The sequence below is a fragment of the Nylanderia fulva genome, unplaced genomic scaffold, assembly GCF_048542155.1.
Source record: "Nylanderia fulva isolate GAGA-0341 unplaced genomic scaffold, ASM4854215v1 Scaffold260, whole genome shotgun sequence".
In the NCBI taxonomy this organism is placed as follows: domain Eukaryota; kingdom Metazoa; phylum Arthropoda; class Insecta; order Hymenoptera; family Formicidae; genus Nylanderia; species Nylanderia fulva.
This window is the reverse complement of record NW_028190326.1, coordinates 137,877-155,135: the sequence shown is the minus strand read 5'-3', so window position 1 is coordinate 155,135 and position 17,259 is coordinate 137,877. Positions and strand designations below refer to the sequence as shown.

The 17,259-nt window shown below is 42.7% G+C and overlaps 1 pseudogene; it reads left to right on the top strand.

Moving 5' to 3' along the window:
* Positions 1-111: 111 nt before the first annotated feature.
* Positions 112-1,494, top strand: LOC146722871 (uncharacterized; annotated as a pseudogene).
* Positions 1,495-17,259: the final 15,765 nt, after the last annotated feature.

Below are 17,259 nucleotides of genomic sequence, written 5' to 3'. Positions count from 1 at the left end.
GTTCCATATTTAAAAAAGAAAGCATTAAAAGTATTGTCAAATAACGATGATGATAATTCAAAAACAGCTGGACTTTCAAAACAAATTAAAATTAAAATTGGAGCAAAAGTTATGATTCGACATAATATCGATGCTAGTTTAGGTCTTGTAAACGGTACAATTGCTAAAGTAATTTCAATTGTACAAGATACATCTACTGATTACGTAGAAAAGATTAAACTTCTTTTACCATCAGGTTCAGAATATGAAATTGAAAGAGTAAGTGTTAAATTTGAAGTGGTAGATAGAGTGTATGTTATTAGAAAACAATTTCCATTATCTTTGAGTTATGGTATCACTATTCATAAAAGTCAAGGATTGAGTTTGCGAAGTGCAATTATGGACATCGGTAACTCTGTATTTAGTTGTGGTCAAATTTATGTTGCATTATCACGAGTAACATCTCTAGAAGGATTACATTTAATTAATTACGATCCTTCATCAGTAATAGCTAGCGAAAAAGCTATTATTGAATATAATCGTTTAAAACAGATACACAATCAAAATGCAGAAATGATTACTATGACAAAAGAACGCTATCGTAAAGTAAAAGATGTTTTATGGGCGTTACCAAAAATAATTACTTCTGTTCAAAAATCAAGTTCAGATCAAACAGTTCGACGAAATATTGCTTGGATCATACGTGGTTTCCAAAATACAGACAAAGTTTCATGCTATGCAAATGCAGTATTACAATGTTTATTACATTTAAATGTCATTAGGCAACAATTATTTAATTGCGATAAATCAGATGTTTTACGTATATTAATGCATCGATATGAATATGGAATGTCTAATTTAAATACATTTACAGTACGACAATGTTTAGGAGAATATTTTTCGAACACCGCAAAACGAAATGCATTCCATTTTCTTACGACTCTTTGCGAAAAATATGATTGTATAAGAAATTTAATAGAACATCAAGTTACTTCTACTAAACGATGCAAAATTTGTGGTAATACTAAAATTACTGTTGAAAAGAATATTGCTATTTCAATTCCTATTAATAATTTGAAAAAGAAAAGTTATAATCTAAATGATTTATTAAATGTTACGACTTAACACTGGAAAGAATCACACAATGAATCATGTGAACGTTGTACTGGAAATGATATAATATTTAAAAATGAAATATCATTGGCAAAAGAGATAGTTGTAATTCATTTAACAGTATTTTCACAAAATGATAAATTAATGAAAGCAACACAAAAATTAAATCTATGTGCTGTTCCAACAAATAAAGTATTAATAGCTGGACAGTTATATAAGACGATGAGTGCTATATTTTATCATGATTCGTGTATTGATAAAGGTCATTATATAAGTATGTGTAGAGAAGGAGTATCTAACATTTGGGTCGAAGTTGATGATGCGCTAATTAAAAAAAAACAGTGGCCTAGAGGTGCTAAAAATATTTATATAATATTTTTACAAAAGATGGCTAATAAATAATATATATAGCATATGAAATAATGACGAGGATGATGGCGGATTCTTTGCTTTCTTATTTTAAATTATAAAAAATATATGGTATGTACTACAAAAAGGAATGATATCCATAAAAAAAATACCTTTTTTAAAAAAAAGGTAAAAAAAAGGGCGCCAAGTTTACGCGTCATGTGTTAAAGTGTTTTATAAAAAAATAAAACTTTTATGTTGTAAAATTAATTTTATAAAAAATATAAAACTTTTATGTTGTAAAATTAATTTTAGAAAAAATATAAAACTTTTATGTTGTAAAATTAATTTTATAAAAAATATAAAACTTTTATGTTGTAAAATTAATTTTATAAAAAATATAAAACTTTTATGTTGTAAAATTAATTTTATAAAAAATATAAAACTTTTATGTTGTAAAATTAATTTTATAAAAAATATAAAACTTTTATGTTGTAAAATTAATTGATAAAAAATATAAAACTTTTATGTTGTAAAATTAATTTTATAAAAAATATAAAACTTTTATGTTGTAAAATTAATATTTCTAAAAAAAAAAAAATGATATCTAAAAGTTGCGCCAAATGAATAAATATTTATAAAAAAAATTGAAAATTAGAAACTTATGCAAAAATTAAAAAATTAATACAAAATTAAAAAAATTAAAAAATTTTAAAATAATAACTGTGAGACGACCCAACTGGCTTAAATTTATTATTATTATTAATTCGATGTCATATACAATAAAAGACAACGTTTCGAGTAAGTTTAGGTCCTTATCAAGTCTTACAAATTCTTTAATACAATATATAATTGAGTTTTTACATTATACACATTTCTATATAAGTACTGTGTCAAGTAAAACGTTCCGTATGGATGGTAAAGGCGAACGTAAAAAATTTTAGTTAAAAAAACTTGGCGCTGCTAAATTTAAAAGTTACTGCAATGAATCTTATCTATAATATATCTTAAAGTAACAAATAATTAATTTATGGCAATATATCTTAACGTAACAAATAAACTACTAAACAATTTATTTAATTTAAAAGTACAAAAATATTTGTAATGTAAATATGTACGGAGTTCGTTCATTAGCATAGTGGTTAATTAGTTATTGCAATAGGTATATCTTAAAGTTAAAACAAATAAAATTAATTCTATATAAACATTACTTTAATAACAAATAATTAATTTACTTAAAAAATTACATCATTATAATAACTGGAAATAAATAAATAAATAAATAAATAAACTGAAACATAAATGTACATACAGAGTACGTTAATATTATTAGCACATTGTTTAATTTAGCAGCGCCAAGTTTTTTTAACTAAAATTTTTTACGTTCGCCTTTACCATCCATACGGAACGTTTTACTTGACACAGTACTTATATAGAAATGTGTATAATGTAAAAACTCAATTATATATTGTTACGTCCTCCGGACGTTCTTTCTCGCAAAAGATGTCTCTCGCACACACTCTCACTCACTCGCGGCTCGCGAAATAAATGACTCTCTTATGAAGAAATGATCCTTTATACAATGATGAAATACAATGACTAATGTACACGCGAAAGAAAGAAGATTGCTCTCTGGTCAAGTCACGTCCGTACGAGATGACAGCTAGACCAAAACTGTCATGGAGGCTGAAAACAACCACCGGGCGGTTGTCAATAAACAACCCCCCTTAACGATGAAGCTCCACGACACAAGGGATGATATTCAGGGGATGAAAGATCAGGGACGTAACACTGGTGTGATTATTAGTATTTTTTTATTACTATTTAATAATAAAGTAAACTAGTATATAAACATTTACTCATATCCATTAAAAACTGCAAACTTTCCTCTATTCAAAACAATTAATTTTTCTCAATAGCTCCATGCATTAAAAAATGACAGCTAATTAGTTTTAGCATTTTCTTATGGAACACCTTTATAATACGTGAACATATACATGTAGTAATGTGAATAGAATTAAGTATGTAGGAAATAATGTGACAAAGATAAAAATCATAAATGCGAAATAATAATGTATAATTTTTTTTTTAAAAGTAGTTTATATATAGATTCGTTCGGTTGCGTTTATATGTCGTTATGAATTTTTTCATAAGTATATATTTGCAGATCTCATCATGCTTTTATTATGGGGAGAGAAAATATTGAGCAAATATATGCGATAATGTTTCCTGTAAAATTTAAATAGGACGCCAAGAAAAAGAATGAATAATTATAGAAAGTATAAAGAAATAATTGATGTACATACATGCTTCAATATGTACTTATAGGCATAAGATTTATCAGCGCGGAATTCATTTTCAACCGTTTCGCGGTTTCTGAAAATATTTATTCCCACCGAAAAATTTTATCACTTAATAAAATATAATTATCGAATTCTTTTTTTAACATTTATTGATTATTTTGATACAGTATTTTGTTGCTCCATAATCACAAATACGATTACGTTTAGTAATACGAATTTACCAAAAAGTTTGTAGCACATAGGCTCAATCAAATATTATTGCGTATAGTAAATCAAGCTTGTATTTGCGACCGTCTCTCCGTCCTCTCTCGTCAAACTAAGAGAGAGAGTGCGAGAGAGACTGCTGCGCAACCTCGTCGTGCCGCTCTCCGTTCTCTCGGTATCACTGATTGCTCGGTATCGTATTCTTTTGGGCGCCAGGTGCGGTCAGGCCGCACCACTCAACAATAGTCTCAACTAATAATCAGCGGACACGACGGCTCGGCCTCGGTAGCTCGGTATCAACAGGGGGTAGAGTGTCGTGGTTCTTTCCGTAAGGAGATTCGGAATCGCAGTCTCGGAGAGAGAGAGGAAATTCTCGATATTGATTGTACTCAGAAATAGGATAAAATAAGAATATATTTTCAATTAGTAGCATATAAGTAGTGTGAATCAAAAGTAACTATAATTTAGTATCGAGCCGTAGGGAGATCGCTGGGTTTTATCGAAATCTTCCAAGTTATCAGTTACTTCTCTTCCCTTTGTATCCGGCTCGGAATCGAATAGATCATACACCAATCCAGCGTAACTGATTCTCAAATATTGTTAATAATGACTCGATACAATGCTACAAGTACAATACATTACGATATGACTGTCGACTCGTTTCGGTGCCCCTCGGAGAGGCGAAGAAGGCAAAGATTTACGCAATAACTTAATGACGCGGAGATCGACGCGAGTCCCGTGAGTCTCTCAACTAATTCTCGGTACTAAATTGTTTACAGCATAATTGCTCGGTATCGTTATACTTCTCTATTAACTCACGGGTCTCGGCCGAATTCGCGCTTACCGGACGATCGAGGAGGTGGCCTTACAATTATTCGCCGTCGCAGGTGGCTGTAGTGGGTCGTCGTCCTTGTGTGTGCTCGCAGGACACCGGCTTGCCGAACAGTGATTTCCTTTCGGGCCGGCGGGACCTCGGAAGGTACGCTGGTGGGGAGGGGGAAGACAATGCGCGCCACCCCGGCCCGGTTGCCAGGTTTCGCGGCAGCGTTGCGCCCCGCGCCGGACCCGGAATCGATCCTCGTATCGATTCCTGTGTCTCGCGGCTGGACTTCCGCCGCCAAATACAAATTTCAGCCCTCGGGAGCGACGGTGCAGCAGGTCCATTCTCGGCGGTCCCGTCCACACCTCGTATGGCCGTATGATGTTCCGAACGACCTTTATTTGCTGAGGGAAGTCGTCTCGGGGTGATCAGTCCCGTTAGATCTCCGTGTTTCTCTCGATGTGTGGTGGCGGGCCCCTCAGGGGAATCATCCTGGTCGCGAAATGTAGGCGCCTTTTCCTCCCTGTTTTGGACTGCTCCTGTTCGTCCCATCGAGGCTGTAACGAGTTTATTTGCAGTATCCCTTTCTTATTTTCTCGGTACCGCGTATTTTTGATTGTTCTTAATACTCACCGGGCCGGTCGCTCAGTCTCCGCTCCTCCCCCTCCGAGGTCGTTCCTCCGTCGTCTGCCCAGGTCCTCTTCTCCCTAAAACAATGGCCGTTCTTCTGGCCTACCACCTCGATCCCGATACAGAGTGCGGGCGAGCTAGCGAAAAGGTCGCTGCTCACCCGCACGAAACACAAAATTGTACAGCGCTCTCAGACGCTTCCCGGCCGGGCGCGTCCGCCCTTGTGACGGGCTCAAAAAGACCACGTCACAACTCCCCCCTTCCTGGGGAGGACCGAGAAGGTCTTGGACATCGACCCACATCGATGACCACCCACTCGATCACTGCCTCCAACTCAAAATTTTCTCTCGCCATGACCTCCACCCACGAGGTCCCGAATTATGCCGACAGTCATTATTAGGTTCGACTTTCCCGCGGTATCTTAAGGGAGTCTCGCCTCCCGAGACCACAACTCCGAAGGTGTCGCTCCGGGATGGGACAGACAATAGGGCGTAATTAACGGGGTCTCACATGTCTTATCAACGAAAGTCCGTTTATTGCGACCTCAGGTACATTTCGTGGACTTCGCCTTACGGGGTGTTCGTGTCCCCTCCTCGGTATCCTATTCAGGGTCGGGGGAATAGTAGGGTTTTAGATATTGTATGTGGCTTTTACCGGCGGCTGACCCGTCTAAACGAGCCAGCTCGTAAATTACGGAGGACATTTTCCTCCCGATTCGGAAGGGACCTTCGAATTTGGGTGCCAACTTTGCCGCGAAGTTATCGGCGGCCGACGAAAGGACGTGCCGCCTTCGCAAGACTAGTGCACCCGTACGAAAACTGCGAGTTCGACGCCTCAGATTATAGTACGTCGCCTGTTTTTCCTGGGCCTCCTCTAAACGTTCGCCAACCCATTCCCGAATCAACTTCAGCCGCTCCATCCTATCCGACCAAACCGCGGGATCGGCTGCGTCGACCTGAGCCATCTCGTTACCTCGGTCTCGCAGCCTCCCTCTCGGTATCAACTCTCGGCCCAGATTCAGGAATGCCGGCGAAGTTCCCAGGGAGGAATGCTCCGCGGTATTATATGCAAACCGGAAGTCCGCAATATTCCGGTCCCAATCCCTATGATCCCTATCTATATAAGCGACTATCATTGTTTTTAAAACCCTATTCACCCTTTCTACGGGGTTCGCCTGAGGGTGGTATGGAGGGGTGGTATCGTGCCGTATCCCGTTTTCGCGGGCGAATTCCTCTATCTCCCTATTCACGAACTCGGTACCGTTGTCCGTCAGTAAACATTTGGGCGTGCCCCAACGCGAAATAACTAGGTCTACTAAAGATTCCCTAATTTTTGGACCTGTCGCGGATCGGAGAGTCTTACACTCTATCCACTTTGTGAATAAGTCCTGAATCACTAGTAGGTATTTGAAACCGGACTTACTACGCGGTAAGGGTCCCATAATATCGGCGGCAACCACCGTCCATGGAGCTTCCGCTATTCGCCTACCCATGAGTCCCGCAGGACAGGCCTGCTCGACTTTTGTCAGTTGACACGTGCCGCATTTCTTAACATAACCTACTACATCTCGGAACATTCGCGGCCAGTAGTATGAGACTGCGAGACGCTGATATGTCTTCTCGATACCTAAGTGTCCGGATTGAGGAGCGTCGTGGGCTTCGCGTAACGCCTCCCTTTGTGACTCACTCGGTAGCACTAATTTCCATCGGTTCAGGTCTTCTACTATGTCCGAAACGACCGGCTTAGATCTTAGAAAATACAATTGGGCGTCTATTATTCGCCATTGATTGTAGCGGTCCGGATCGCTCGCGACCTGTTTGAATCGATGTTTATACCATTTATCCGTGCTCTCGGGATCGGGATCTTCTCCTATCGCGTCCGCGGCCGCAACTACCGTTTCGTCGCTCTCGACTTCCCCCTCGTAGCTTCTCGATAAAGCGTCTGGTACGTGGTGTAAAGCCCCCTTTCTATGAATAATTTCGTAGTCGTATTCCAATAACTCGAGGGCCCACCTGGCTAATCTGCCCGTGGGATTCCTCAAGTTATGGAGCCACCTCAAACTACTATGATCTGTTATTACAGTGAATTTGTAACCCTCCAGATAGGGACGAAATTTCTTAATGGACCACACCACGGCCAGACACTCCTGCTCGGTAACGGTGTATTTTTTCTCGGGGTCCGTCAGAGCGCGACTCGCGAACGCGATCACTCTCTCCCCCTCCTCAAAATTTTGCGTCAGCACGGAGCCCAAACCTACCGAACTCGCGTCGGTTTGGAGTACGAAGGGTCTCTTGAAATCCGGGCATGCTAATACCGGTGCCGTGGTTAAATGCTCTTTTACGATTTGTACCGCGCGCGATTGCTCTTCCCCCCACTCCCATCGCTTGTTCTTCTTTAGCAATCTAGTGAGGGGCTCGGTAACGGTAGCTAAGCGCGGTATGAATCGTCTATACCACGAGGCCATGCCTAAAAACCGTCGTAGCTGTTTAATATTTCTCGGTATCGGAAACTCTATCACCGGTTGCGTCTTATCCGGGTCGACTGTAAGCCCTTCACTCTGCACGATAAATCCGAGATACTTTACTTGTGCTTGACAAAATTCGCATTTTTCCGGGTTTATCGTTAACCCGGCGGACGATATTCTAACTATGACCCTCCTAAGCCACGCCAAATGTTTCTCGAATGTCGGCGTCGCGATAATAATGTCGTCTAAATAGGCGAATGCGAAAGGCTCCATTTCCGGTCCTATTAATTTATCTAGCAACCGTTGAAATGTGGCCGGGGCTTCCGTGAGCCCGTACGGCATCCGCGTAAAAGGAAAAAGTCCCTTGCCGGCTACGCTGAAGGCTGTTATTTCACGGCTCTCCTTAGCCAGGGGTATTTGAAAATACGCCTGACTGAGGTCCAAAGTGGAGATGTATTTCGCGGCTCTTAATTTGTCGAGGATAGCGTTCGTGTTCGGAAGGGGATACGCGTCCTTCTTCGAGATCTCATTAACCTTCCGGAAATCTAAACAGAACCTATACTTTCCGGAAGGTTTCTTCACCATCACAATTGGGTTAGACCATTCACTGAAAGAGGGCTCGATTATTCCGCTCGTTAGCATTTTATCAACTTCCTCTCGCACGGCGTCTTGTATTTTCGGGGATACAACGTAACACCGTTGTTTGATCGGTTTCTGTGCCCCGACGTCAATACGGTGTTCTGTCAGGGTGGTTACCCCCGGGTTATCGTTTGGAACTATCACCGCTTCTTTCAATACGCTCTCTATCTGTGCGCGCTGGGAGGAGTTAAGCTCGGGTAGCCCGCTACAGGCGTGTTCGGATGGCTCGGTAGCATTAAAACGGTACCTATGCGAGGGACTTCGCGAGAAGAACCACTCGGATTTGGCTAGATCTAACCCTATTCCAAACTTGCACAAAAAATCCATCCCTAGGATGCACGAAACTGCCAAATTGGGTAATAATCCCACGAAAAGGGTGTGTTCTATGCCGCCTAACTTGAGTGGTACCTCGCTAACCTCGTCTATTTTCGCCACTTGGCCATTCGCCGTCCGGATTTTTCCGCCTCGGTATCGCGATATCGGTAATCTGAGAGATCGCACGAGCTTAATTCCCTCAGTCCCTATCAGCGTTCTACTCGAGCCTGAGTCGACAAGAGCTCTTAATGGTCGTCCTTTTATGTATACTTCGAAATATTGCAACGGGGGAAATTCGGTATCGTCTAAGGTCACGTATGATTCTACACCCCCGGTGCCTGTAATTTCTCGAGTCCGTTCTTTTTGAGCCGATAGGACCCGATCTACCGACTCTCTCCCTCGTTTCCCGCGCAATTTGGACACGTTCGCGTCGTGTGCTGTTTCTTTCCGCACCGATAACAATGCAGATTCCGTGTCTGCGTACATTCTCGCGATCGGTGTCCCTTTTGTCCACAATTCCAACATTTCATGTCGGCTAATCGGCTATTCGCGGTGGATGAGGAGGGTGTCGGGTCCGTACCCGCGTTATTCACGGCGGCCACCGGAGGCCTCTTCCTCTCGATAGCTTTCCCCCTCTTCTTGGGCGCGGTCGCGGGGACTGCGGCCGCGGCGACCGTTTTCGGGTGTCTAGGCGATCGCGATGCTCCCTTATACGCGAGTTCCGGAAAAATAGACCGCGTCGATGTCGGCTGTCTATCTAGATCGTAACATTCCTCGATCTGCGACGCGAGGGTTTCTAACGATCGAAAATCATAAATTTCGTTACGTCTCACTGCTATACGTAACCTCGGTATCATGTTCCTATGCGCGTAATTTAGTTGTTCGTTTAGCTGCCATGGGGGGTCTAATCGTTCGAACAAGGCCTGCATGCACGTTATATAATCGGCGACGGGTTCGTCTTCCCCCTGCTTGCGTCGCATTATCTCGTCCCGTAAGGTAAATTGGAAGTTCGGGCATCCGAATCGCGCACGCCACGCGGCCTCGAATTGCCCCCAAGTACGTTAAAGATGTTGATTCAGACGAAACCAATGGGCCGCGGTGCCCGATAAAAAGAACGGCAGACATTTAAATATTTCGTCGTCATCTAAGGGAATTAATTGCCGACCCTGCTCTATACGAATGAGGAAAGCTTCCGCCTCCCCGTCGCGTGCACCGGAAAAATTTAAATTCCATTTCCGCATTACGTTATACGCGTCCACGGCGAAATTCGGTCTTACGCGAGGGCGATACGGCTCGGGATTTCTCCGCGGCTCCGGGTGCGTTTCTGTTGGCTCCGGGGGATGTACCCTGATTCGCGGTTTCGAGGGCCCCGCTAGGGATTCGCTTCCAACAGCCCATTCCTCGGTATCCGATTCTTCGTCTGATGCGTCCGATATTTCAGGGGTCGGCATATGCTCTCGCCCTATTAATTGCGCGGCCTCGTATCTCAATAATCGAGCCCTAAGGGTGGGGAGGATCCCTTTGACGGACAGTTTTCTCTCCGCGAGGGCACACCTCACCTCCTCCTTTGATAACTTTCGAATCCACCGAAATTGTTCTTTTGTCGACATTTCGTTTTATGGTCAGTGACGGTGTGAGGGAAGTGAGATCTCGAAGGAGAAGATAGATAGTACGCGGACCGTGACCGGATTGACTAAACGTACGCTCCCTCCCTCAACTGTCTCGCCAACTAACTCTTTCTCGGTATCTTTGTGAGCGTTGCCTAAATTAGACACCGTCAATCCTCGATTACGCCGCTTGGTCACGATACCCCTCCTCCTAGAACCCGAAAATATGTCGCGAACGATACTCTATAAATTCCTAGTCAATAAGAAAGTCACTTATAGGCGTGAATAATTGGCGCGAATATCTCTCGAGGAGATAAATAAGGGACGAGAAGAAGAGAGAAAGAAAAAAAAATTCAACTCTTATTCCGAATTCGATAAACAGAAAGAAAATAACAAGTTCGCGAAAGGTGACGTATGCGAGAAAGTGAGAAGCGAGAAAAAAAAAGAAAATGTTCCTTTGTATACACGGAAGTCTGTTATTGAGTCGAGTCTCGCTAAGGAATTTCGGGAATTCGCGTAAACACCTATTCACTAATATTCGTCCTTAGCTCTCGGTATCTTGACAATAATATTTGAGGACGCGATAATCCTTCAAGAACAATACGTGTTTACCCGCTTTTAGACTCGACTCGACGAGTGGTAAATATTTCCGCGAAGAGATCGAAAGAAAGAAAGAAGAAAAAAAAAAATTCGTCGCTTTCCAATACTATTCCCTATACTGGGACAAGAATATTTGCCGACTTTGTATCACACGAAAAACTCGGTATCAATCAGGTGCCTATAATTCACTCGATATATCAAAGAAAGTCGTAAAAGGCGTATGAGCGCGCTACCTTTGTAATACGATACTACGCGGTCGGGTTTACGATGCCGCGCGCGACAAAGAAACGTGTCGGTGGTCGCTCTCTGTCATACGCGTAGCGCTCCTCCGTACACGTGCACTTAACGCGATGGCACCTCAAATTCGGGTCCCCCCCGTTGTGACGGGAAGTCTCGAGATATCGAGACAAGCACAATGGGAACAATCTTAATAACGCGGGAACAATAATAATTGGGGACAAAGTAATACAAATGCATGCAATAAACAAAAGTCATCGACTGTATTAAGTCAAATAATACTCGGAGAATCTCCGACGGAGATCCCCGGCTCGGGCGAGACTCAAGTCAGCGCCCGATAGACAAAGAAAAAGGAAAGAAAAACAAAAGAGAAGTATTTCTCTTACCCTACTGTCTCTCCGTTACCCGAAACGACACGTATTCTCCTTTATTAATTATCCTCTCTTTCAAGAGGCCCCACGTTGGGCGCCAAATTTGCGACCGTCTCTCCGTCCTCTCTCGTCAAACTAAGAGAGAGAGTGTGAGAGAGACTGCTGCGCAACCTCGTCGTGCCGCTCTCCGTTCTCTCGGTATCACTGATTGCTCGGTATCGTATTCTTTTTGGCGCCAGGTGCGGTCAGGCCGCACCACTCAACAATGTCTCAACTAATAATCAGCGGCCACGACGGCTCGGCCTCGGTAGCTCGGTATCAACAGGGGGTAGAGTGTCGTGGTTCTTTCCGTAAGGAGATTCGGAATCGCAGTCTCGGAGAGAGAGAGGAAGTCTCGATATTGATTGTACTCAGAAATAAGATAAAATAAGAATATATTTTCAATTAGTAGCATATAAATAGAGTGAATAAAAGTAACTATGATACTATTATCGAGCCGTAGGGAGATCGCTGGGTTTTCTCGAAATCTTTAGTTATCATTACTCTCCTCCCTTTGTATCCGGCTCGGAATCGAATAGACCATACACTAATCCAGCATAACTTATTCTCAAGAATTGCTAATCAATGACTCGATACAATGCTACGATTACAATACATTATGATATGACTGTCGACTCGTTTCGGTGCCCCTCGGAGAGGCGAAGAAGGCAAAGATTTACGCAATAACTTAATGACGCGAAAATCGACGCGAGTCCCGTGAGTCTCTCAACTAATTCTCGGTACTAAATTGTTTACAGCATAATTGCTCGGTATCGTTATACTTCTCTATTAACTCACGGGTCTCGGCCGAATTCGCGCTTACCGGACGATCGAGGAGGTGGCCTTACAATTATTCGCCGTCGCAGGTGGCTGTAGTGGGTCGTCGTCCTTGTGTGTGCTCGCAGGACACCGGCTTGCCGAACAGTGATTTCCTTTCGGGCCGGCGGGACCTCGGAAGGTACGCTGGTGGGGAGGGGGAAGACAATGCGCGCCACCCCGGCCCGGTTGCCAGGTTTCGCGGCAGCGTTGCGCCCCGCGCCGGACCCGGAATCGATCCTCGTATCGATTCCTGTGTCTCGCGGCTGGACTTCCGCCGCCAAATACAAATTTCAGCCCTCGGGAGCGACGGTGCAGCAGGTCCATTCTCGGCGGTCCCGTCCACACCTCGTATGGCCGTATGATGTTCCGAACGACCTTTATTTGCTGAGGGAAGTCGTCTCGGGGTGATCAGTCCCGTTAGATCTCCGTGTTTCTCTCGATGTGTGGTGGCGGGCCCCTCAGGGGAATCATCCTGTTCGCGGAATGTAGGCGCCTTTTCCTCCCTGTTTTGGACTGCTCCTGTTCGTCCCATCGAGGCTGTAACGAGTTTATTTGCAGTATCCCTTTCTTATTTTCTCGGTACCGCGTATTTTTGATTGTTCTTAATACTCACCGGGCCGGTCGCTCAGTCTCCGCTCCTCCCCCTCCGAGGTCGTTCCTCCGTCGTCTGCCCAGGTCCTCTTCTCCCTAAAACAATGGCCGTTCTTCTGGCCTACCACCTCGATCCCGATACAGAGTGCGGGCGAGCTAGCGAAAAGGTCGCTGCTCACCCGCACGAAACACAAAATTGTACAGCGCTCTCAGACGTTTTCCGGCCGGGCGCGTCCGCCCTTGTGACGGGCTCAACAAGATCACGTCACATATTATAATAAATTTTCATCATTACATAAAATATTTTGTTTTATTTCTAATTATTTATTTCGACTTGAATACATAATATAAGTATAAAAAAAACTGTTAATCTCGGCTCAAATTATTGTGTTACAATAAAAATAAAATCTCGACGGCAATCGGAGCCAGTGCGGATGACATGCACAAAATTAATAAATTAAAATGAGATCTCAAGTCAAACTCATTTATTAGAATCTAAACGTTTCGACCCACTTCGGGTCTTCTTCAGTAGAATCCGCAAATAAATTACATATCATTCTCCTCCCTATTCGAACCGTCCGGTCGTCGGAGTGTCTCCCTAACGGTGACCATCGTCAGGAAGGAAGCAGAGCAGTGACTCCCTTACCAACACCCGACAGCAAAAACAGAGAGAAGACGATGTTACACGTGACACATCACTCTAACGACCGTCGTTAGAGTGATGTGTCACGTGTAACATCGTCTTCTCTCTGTTTTTGCTGTCGGGTGTTGGTAAGGGAGTCACTGCTCTGCTTCCTTCCTGACGATGGTCACCGTTAGGGAGACACTCCGACGACCGGACGGTTCGAATAGGGAGGAGAATGATATTTAATTTATTTGCGGATTCTACTGAAGAAGACCCGAAGTGGGTCGAAACGTTTAGATTCTAATAAATGAGTTTGACTTGAGATCTCATTTTAATTTATTAATTTTGTGCATGTCATCCGCCCAGGCTCCGATTGCCGTCGAGATTTTATTTTTAACATAATATAAGCATCGAATACAAATTATATTAATAACAATTATAAATTAATTTACACAATTGTTTATATATACATATATTTCTGGAATTAAAAATAATTATATGCTATTACATAAATTTATGTACATATATCTAGATGTATATGTATATATACTTAAACATGTAACATTAATTATTACTTTTTATTTAATAATTCTTATAATTTAATTTATTTTGACACGTTGGATTTTGAAATCACTTTTCCAAAAAATAAGCTTGATATAACAAAAACTTTCAGTTTATATTTTCAATATTTAATTAATTTTTTGGGTTAAATTGACTTTCGAATTGATTTTTTTCTACAAAAACATTATATATTTGTGAAGTAAAAATGTAACATGAATAATAATATTGTAGAACTAGTGTGAATCTCACGTTGCGAGTGGTAGGATATAAGGAATAGTCGCGAGAGATATATGTGCAAAATTAGCAAGTATATCCTTTAATTGGAACCTTAGCAATACAAGAAAATATACATGTGACTCAGCAGACAAAGATACGTGCGCGGCACATGAAAAAGGGAGAAGAACAGTAGAGAGAGAACATAAGCTGAGGAGATATCGCTCCTTGCCTATCTCGATAATCACGAGATGGCGTTACAATATAACAACGCGGAAGGTGACAGAATAGATTTAATCTATTATTCCAACACGCCCTCTCAAGTTGCGCGTTAATGATTTTTGAAGTTTGCAGCTAGTAGTCCCAACTCTTTCAGGCATCTTTCGTGCGAGACACGAGGAAGTGCCTTAGTGAGGATATCAGCAGTCATACGTGTTGTGGGCACGTGTTGTAATTCCAATTTACCAGATGCGACCTTCTCACGAACGAAATGGCATCGGACGTCTATATGTTTCGTCCGAGCATGATGAACAGGGTCGGAAGCTATGTATAATGCCCCGAGGTTGTCGACAGAGAGAACGATCTTTCCATATTCGTCCATCCCAATCTCGTGGAACAGGCTTCGCAAATAGATGGCTTCCTTGGTAGCTTCCGAGAGACTAATGTACTCGGCCTCGGTAGACGATAAGGCAACTGTCCGTTGTTTCTGAGATCTCCAAGAGATTGCGGCTCCACCTAAAATATAAACGTAACCAGTATAAGAACGACGGTTAGATGTGTCGTTCGCCCAATCGGCATCTGAAAATCCGTGGATAGGGTCGCCTGCTTGGGTATAGACAAGCGCCAGATCAGACGTCCCCGACAAGTATCTCAGAATTCGCTTAGCCGCTGACCAGTGTTTAGCCTGAGGGTCATTTACATGTTGAGCCAGTCTGGAGACAGCATTTGCGATGTCTGGCCGTGTTGCTACAGCCAGGTACATTAATGCACCGATTAACTCACGATACGGCCATTTTTCTGAGTTGGAAGCCTTATTCACCAATGGCTCGGTTGCGGAACGCTGTGATGGCATCTCAGAAGGTGTAGCTACCGCGTTGCAGTTTTCCATTCCATATTCTTTCAGCAACGCCATGATATAACCCGTCTGAGATAGCTCAATCACATTGTTTTTCTGTGTAATTTCTAATCCCAGGCAATATTTTGAAGGTCCTAGGTCCTTTACTTCGAAGTCTTGCAGTAGTTGATCTCTGATCTCCTGGATCCAGGTTTCATCCCGCGCTGCCACGAGTAAATCGTCAACATAGACGACGACAAGCATGATTTCGGAATTACGCCAGCCATAATAGAGGCATGGTTCGTTCACTTGAGCCCAAGATCCTTCATTTTTTGACTCAACCTTGCATGCCATTGTCGTCCAGCCTGACGTAAACCGTACAAAGCTCGTTTAAGACGACATGCATTTCCCCCTTTTTCGATCATATTCAACATAGTCTGAGCGCGTTTGTGGACTTCTGAAGCATTCGATGTCTTAGCAACAATTCTTTTCAGCATCTCTTCAAGCATCTCAGGCATTTTCATAATGACCTTTTCTTCGAGTTGACCATTTAAATAAGCAGTGACAACATCGAATTGCCAGATTTTTAGCCTTAGCTCTGCAGCAAGGGCCATCAAGGTCCTGACCGTTTCTAATCTTGCAACGGGGGCGAACGTTTGATAATAGTCGACTCCGAAGCGTTGACTATATCCTTTTGCAACTATTCTAGCCTTGCGTCGTTCAATCTGTCCATCTGGACGATATTTGTTCGTCAACACAAACCTGCAGCCAACAATGTTCTGTCCCTCGGATTTTTTGATGATATCCCATGTATCATTCTTCAACAAACCTACGACCTCTTCTTCTACAGCTCTTCTCCATTCTTCACGATCCTTACCCTCAAGTGCTTCTTGAACAGATACTTCGGCCACGCCGGTAAAAACATCGTCTGGGTCGCTTGTTCTCTTCTGAATCCATCTCTATCGGACTCTCTTCAGCCTTCTCCGTCGACGTCTGGGATCTGAATAATTTTTGGGGTCGGCCTCGGTTTCCGGTGCGAAGCAATCTAGGCCTTCCAGGCGCTCGCTTGAGCCCTTCGCATTGTATCGAAGGTTCACACGGAGAATTAGGAGAGGCAACCAGTGGAACCGTGGGGGTCGGTAGGAACTAGCTCGATACAATCGCGGGGAGAATCTTTGGAGGATTCTTCACTCAATTTCGTTGTACTTTCCACTGTCAATTCATCCAAGATTTGTGAATCATCAGATAGATTATTAATCTCCTCTAGGAAGCGAACATCTCGAGCAATGATAGTTTTATGTTTCGACGGGATCCACACCCGGAAGCCTTTTGTGTCTCTAGGATATCCTACAAAAATGCCTTCCAATGAACGGGCTGCTAGCTTATCCTTTGTCGGATCTTTATCTAGAACAAAAACTTTGGAACCAAAAATTCTTAGGTTATTATAATTTAATGATTCACCTGTCCATTTTTCAAATGGAATGTCTCCGTTTAGGGCACTCGTTGGGCACCTATTACGTATATAACAAGCAGTAGCGATGGCATCGGTCCAGAAACTTGCAGTCAATCCCGACAGAAGCATCAGACATCTAGCCATATCTTGCAAAGTCCGATTAAATCTTTCAGCTACTCCATTTTGCTGTGGAGTATAAGGGACTGTTAATCTGCGTTCAATGCCAATCTTTCCCAAATACTGGTCGAACTCGGCATTACAATACTCTTTGCCA